The sequence below is a fragment of the Pristiophorus japonicus genome, chromosome 19 (genome assembly GCF_044704955.1).
Source record: "Pristiophorus japonicus isolate sPriJap1 chromosome 19, sPriJap1.hap1, whole genome shotgun sequence".
Lineage (NCBI taxonomy): Eukaryota > Metazoa > Chordata > Chondrichthyes > Pristiophoridae > Pristiophorus > Pristiophorus japonicus.
Window position 1 is genome coordinate 69,715,504 of NC_091995.1, and position 6,480 is coordinate 69,721,983.

The 6,480-nt window shown below is 54.5% G+C and overlaps 3 pseudogenes; all 3 read right to left on the reverse strand.

Moving 5' to 3' along the window:
• Positions 1-5,361: 5,361 nt before the first annotated feature.
• LOC139230725 (U2 spliceosomal RNA) lies at positions 5,362-5,501 on the reverse strand (annotated as a pseudogene).
• Positions 5,502-6,062: 561 nt separating this feature from the next.
• Positions 6,063-6,233, reverse strand: LOC139230780 (U2 spliceosomal RNA; annotated as a pseudogene).
• Positions 6,234-6,370: 137 nt separating this feature from the next.
• Positions 6,371-6,480, reverse strand: part of LOC139230706 (U2 spliceosomal RNA) — a 231-nt pseudogene continuing 121 nt past the window's right edge.

The following is a 6,480-nucleotide window of genomic DNA, read 5'->3' on the forward strand; positions in this document are numbered from 1 at the left end:
CAGAGCCCGGAATGGGTGATGGTACATTTACATTTTTTCCTTTCAAACTTGCATTTCATAACACACCTTACATTGTACATGGCACTACATTGATGTTTACAGGTTTGGTGCTCTATGTACACAAAGTGTAAATTTCAAATACAAATACAGCCCGAGGGAGTTTGGTGCTGATTTCTGCCCCCGGGTTTTCCGTGGCGGAAGGGTTTTAGACTGTGGCCCTACCCCACCGTGCCTTTGCGGCGACTGCACCAATTTTCAGTGCGTCCCTCAGCACGTATTCCTGGATCTTGGATTGCGCCAGTCTGCAACATGCGGACGTGGTCATCTCCTTGTTCTGGAAGACCAGCAAGTTTCGGCAAGACCAAAGGGCGTCTTTGACCGAGTTGATGGCCCTCCAGCAGCAGGTGATGTCTGTCTCGGTGTGTGTCCCTGGGAATAGCCCGTAGAGCACAGAGTCCTGTGTTACGGAGCTGCTTGGGATGAACCTCGACAGCAACCACTGCATCTCTTTCCAGACCTGCGTCGCAAAGGCGCAATCCTGAAGGAGGTGGGTGACAGTCTCGTCCGCCCCGCAGCCGGCCCGGGGGCACCGTGCCGTGCTGCTGAGGCGTCGGCTGTGCATGAACACTCTGACGGGTAGGGCCCCCCTCACCGCCAACCAAGCTACGTCTTGGTGCTTGTGTGTAAGCTTTGGCGATGAGACGTTCTGCCAAACAAGTTCGACAGTCCGCTCAGGGAACCACCCGACAGGGTCCACCGTCTCCTTCTTTCGTAGGGTGTCCAGGACCTTACGTGCTGACCACTGTTTGATGGCCTTGTGGTCAAAGGGGTTTCTTTTGAAGAACTTTTCCACAAAGGACAGGTGGACAGGCATGGTCCAACTGGTGGGGGCGTTTCGCGGCAGCGTGGCCAGACCCATCCTTCTCAACAAAGGGGACAGGTAGAACCTCAGCACGTAGTGACACTTGGTGTTTGCGTACTGGGGGGCTGTGCATAGCTTGATGCAGCCGCACACAAAGGTGGCCATCAGGATGAGGGCCACGTTCGGAACGTCCTTTCCTCCACTGTCCAGAGATTTGTACATCGTGTCTCTGCGGACACGGTCCATTTTGGATCTCCAGACAAAGTGGAAGACGGCTCGGGTGACTGCCGCGGCGCTGCATCGTGAGATGGGCCAGACCTGCGCCACGTACAACAACACCGAGAGCACCTCGCTCCTGATGACCAGGTTCTTGCCTGTGATGGAAAGGGAGCGCTGCTCCCAAAATGACAGTTTCTGTCTGACCTTGGCAATGCGCTCGTCCCAGTTTTTGGCGCACGCCCCGTCCGCTCCGAACCATATTCCCAGCACCTTCAGGAAATCTGGCTTGACGGTGAAGGGGATGGAGGCTCGGTCGGTCCAGTGACCAAAGAGCATGGCCTCGCTTTTGGTGCGGTTGACCTTTGCTCCCGAGGCCAGTTCAAACTGGTCGCAGATTGCGAGCAATCTGCGGACCGACTGCGTGTCCGAGCAAAAGACGGCGACGTCGTCCATGTACAGCGAGGTTTTGACCTGGGCGCCTCCGCTGCCTGGGATCGTCACCCCTCTGATGCCCGCGTCCTTCCTGATGGACTCGGCAAAGGGCTCGATACAACACACAAACAAGACAGACGACAGAGGACAGCCTTGCCTGACTCCAGATCTGATTGGAAAGCTTTGAGTTTCCCACCCGTTGATTTGAACTGCACTACTGATGTCTGTGTAGAGCAGTTTGACCCAATTTCGGATGCCCTCCCCGAACCCCATTTTGGAGAGCACGTCCATCAGGTACGTGTGCGATATCCTGTCAAAGGCTTTCTCCTGGTCTAAGCTGATTAGACAGGTGTTCACCCTCCTGTCCCGCACGTAGGCGATCGTATCTCTGAGTAGCGCGAGGCTATCAGAGATCTTCCTGCCGGGGACAGCGCAGGTCTGGTCCGGGTGAATCACCAGCTCAAGAGCAGACTTGACCCTGTTGGCGATGACCTTTGACAGGATCTTGTAGTCCACATTGAGCAGCGAAATGGGCCGCCAGTTTTTGATTTCCTCCCTCTCCCCCTTCTGCTTGTAGATGAGGGTGATGATGCCTTTCCTCATCGATTCTGACATGCTGCCGGCCAGAAGCATACCTCCGTACACTTCCAGCAGGTCCGGGCCTATCCAGTCCCACAGAGCCGAGTACAACTCGACCGGTAAGCCATCGCTTCCGGGAGTTTTATTCGTCTCGAAGGACCGGACGGCCTTTGTCAGCTCGTCCAGAGTTAGCGGGTGGTCCAGACTCTCTCGCTTGCCGTCGTCTAAGACATCCGAAATAGACGACAGGAAAGACTGGGAGGCCGCGCGGTCTGTGGGTTTGACTTCGTACAGCCTGGCATAGAAAGATTCGCTGATCCTCTGCATGTCAGGCTGCGAAGACGTCACAGAACCGTCTTCTTCCTTTAGGCTAGTGATCACAGAGCTCCCCCTGTGTACCTTTTGGAAGAAGAAACGCGAACACGTCTCATCCTGCTCGACGGAGCGGACTCTGGATCGGAAGATGATCTTGGAGGACTCCGAGGCAAAGAGCGAGCCTTGCTGGCCCTTCACCTCTTCGAGTTCCTCCGCGACATCGACCCCCATCGACTGCAGCAGGAGCAGGTTTTGCATATTTGTCTGGAGTCGGGATAATTCCCTCTGTCTCCCTCTCGCCTCCTGAACACCTTTGAGGATGAAGAACCTCTTGATGTTCGTCTTGATTGTTTCCCACCAGTGCATCGGGGAATCGCAGAGGGGTTTTACGGTTCTCCAACCTTTGTAATCCCTCTTGAGTTCCTCAATGTTTTCCCGAGTCAACAGTTTCACGTTCAGCTTCCATATCCCTCTGCCAACTTTCTGGTTGTCCTGCATGTGGCAGTCAGCCAGTAGGAGGCAGTGGTCAGAGAAGAACACCGGCGTGACGTCGGTGGATCTGACCTTGAGCGTGTGGGACACAAACAGGAAGTCAATTCTGGAACGGACGGACCCGTCTGGTCTCGACCAGGTGTATCTGCGCGGTGCTCCGTCTGCAGGGTTGCTGAAGACGTCGCACAGCTTGGCATCTTTTACCGCATCCATCAGGAGTTTGGACGTGGCGTCCAGTTTGCTGTCGGCTCTGCTGGATCGTCCAGCCGCATCGATGATGCAGTTGAAGTCACCACCCAGAATGACCGGTCTGGACGTTGCCAGTAACAGTGGGAGCTGCTGGAAGAGGGCCAGCCTCTCGTTCTTCACCGCTGGAGCATAAACATTAATTAACCTGAGAGGGGAGTTTTTGTACATTACATCTGCTACGAGGAGGCGGCCGCCCACCAACTCCTTAACTTCGGTGATGGTGAAGTGGCCTCCCCGCAGCAGAATGCCTAAGCCGGAAGCTCGGCTGTCGTTGCCCCCTGACCAAATGGATGGTCCATGGGTCCACCATCGTGACCACTGCCGGTAACTGCTGAAGTGCGGCAGGCCGCACTCCTGCAAGAACAGCAGGTCCGCTTTGACCTTGGCGAGGTACCCCAAGGTGGAAACACATCGCGTAGTCGATTTCACGCTACGCACGTTAATACTAGCAATTTTTAAATCCATTTTTACGCTATGTTTTACATTTACATACATTGCAGTTCAGATACATCTTCAATTTCAGGTGAACCGTTTTCAGTTCCCCTATATTCCACAATGGCGATTTCCAGCATGTCTAAGTTATTACTGTTTACATCAAATTCCACATTTACTGCACCTGGGGTGGCGTGGTCATCATCGTCCTCTGCTGTGGGGATGTTTTGACCAGGGGACTGCTGCAGTTCTGCGATTAAGTCCTCAATGTTCTCTGCAGTGTCCTCGCCTGGTGTTGGTGGTTCCCCCTTTTCGTCAGTCGCGGCGGTGTCGAGCTGTTGTGCGTCGACCGCTGCGTCGCTCCCGGTGTTCCGGAGGTGGGGTGTGCTGGGCACTTCGCTGCTCCCGTTGTCCCGGGGCTGGTCTGCGTTGGTTGCTCCTTCGCTCCCGGTTTCCCGGAGCTCGTGTGCGCTGGGACCTTTGTTGCTCTCTGGTTCCTGGGGCAGGGCTGTGTTGGTCGCTTTCCTGCTCCTGTTTTTCCGTGGGATGGCGCATTGCCTCTTCTTCAGGCGGTGGCACTTTTCCTCATCAGACAAGCTGCCGTCGCTGGTTTCTGCCGAGCTTGGTGGTCGCCTCTTGGCCTTGCGCCTTTTCCCGACTATCTGCCATTCCGCTTCCTCGTCTGATGTCATCTCGTCTCTGGGTTCGGTGCTCTGGGGGCGAGGTTCGCTGCTGGCTGCTGGTGGCTCGCAGCTCGCGGTAGCAGTCTTCTCTTCCTCGCCGTCTTGTCCCGAGTTCATGGTCGGGGGGAGGGTGTGGCTCTCCTCTGGAGCGTTGTGTTCGTCAGCTTCCTCCTCCTCTGGTGCAAAGTTCTTTGCTGCCTGCGCATAGCTGCGATTGCGTTTGGGGCAGTTTTTGTAAAGGTGCCCCGCCAGACCACAGAGGTTGCAGCACTTGGTCTCCTTGCAGTCTTTTGCCTGGTGGCCCTCGTTCTTGCAGTTTCGGCAGATGACCGTCTTGCAGCTTGCCGCCACATGGCCTGCCTTCCCGCAGGTGCGGCACACGTTGGGTTGGCCAGCGTACACCATGTAGCCCCGGCTTCCTCCGATGGAAAAGCAGGAGGGTGGGTGCAGGATGGTTCCGCTGGCGTCCACCCTCAAGGTGGCCTGGATCTGGCGCTTGCTGGTCCATATTCCGTACCCGTCTCTCACGTCTTTCACGTCACTGCTGCTTCCTGCCACATCGACAAACCTGTTGAGGAAAGTCAGCACATCGATGACGGGGATGTGGGGGTCGAACATTTGCACTGTGATAGTGCGTCTTCGCTGCGACGGGAGGGTGAACAGCGGCTCCCAAGTTATCACTGAGCGCACCGGTTCACTCGCCTCCTTCAAACCCTTCAGGAACTTCAGGCAGAGGGTGACGGTTCTGAAGGTCACATCGAAGTAACCTCTCTTCGGGTGGTCCTGCAAGGCAAAGATGTCGGCGAGTTTCATGCCACATGTTCCCAGCAGGAGTTTCTTCACGAAAAGGTCCCGGTTGATCATTGTCTGTCCTTCCACTTTCTTTACCGTCACTCGGATGGTGTTTTGGACTCCCTGGTTCGCCGCTCGGTTGGCCGCCATCCGGGTTGCAGGTTCCTCCTTTCGCTGTGAGTTTTGGCCGAAGCCTTCATTCTCTCGTTGCCCCAGTCCGGGGCACGGGCGGACCTCCGTGTCCGCCCCCTGACAGGCCCAAGGGCCCGTCGAATCGTTAGTCGACATGCAGATTTTGTCTCCTCTCTCCAATTGGCGCCTGGCTCAAGCCAAAGGCCAGAGCCAGCAAAACTGGAAAAACGAGTTTCTGCAGTCAGTCGATTTGCATATGAATGCCCAATCAACAGGTACTCCACTTGATCTTAGCCAAAAGGCCGAGAAGCGATAGCCTGTAAAACTGCGGCAAATGAACAATTCCTCTTCGGCGCCCGTCTCCCCCGTAGGTCTGGCCGTGGCTGACCGAGTGTAGTTGCAAAGGGCCAACGGAAGGCTTCGAGCGAGAAAGCAGTTGAAGCCAGGACTGCACCTTCGCAGAAATCCAACAGGCGGCATCGTCGACGTCGAGGGCCCAGCCGCAGAGCGGGAAACGTAGCAAAGCCCCACCCTGAAAAATAGCACGTGCCAATGCAGAAATCATCATCATCATCATCATCAAAAACAACAACAACAACAACAACAACAACAACAACAACAACAACAACAACAACAACAACAACAACAACAACAACAACAACAACAACAACAACAACAACAACAACAACAACAACAACAACAACAACAACGACGTCGACGTCGACGTCGAGGGCCCAGCCGCAGAGCGGGAAACCTAGCAAAGCCCCGCCCTGGAAAAATAGCACGTGCCAACGCCGGAATCGTCATCATACAACAACTACAAATACAACATCATCATCTATTTTTGTCTTTTAAGACTTCCCGCCCCAAAGAGGGGAAGCTGCACCGTTCCTGGAAACACTGCAATACCAGGTCGATGCGTGGAGTGGACGGAGCAAGCCCCTGTTCCATCTCCCTGTTCCAAAAATCAATTTAATATTTGGTCCCCAGATAGGGGACGTATCAGATATTAAACTGATAAGAACAGATTTTTTTTTTTTTTTTTTTTTTTTTTTTTTTTTTTTTTTTTTAAAATTCATGTCCAATCGTTATCCAATCGTTACAATTCTTTGTCAAACGCCAGAGGTCACCCTGCACCAGTCAAGGATCACTCTGCGCCAATGCTCTTAGCCAAAAGGCCTAGAGCCACTGCACCGTTCCTGGAAGTACTGCAATACCAGGTTCGTGCCATGGAGGTGGATGGGTCAGGTCCCCCACACACCTCCGTGGAGGTGGATGGGTCACTAATCCCAC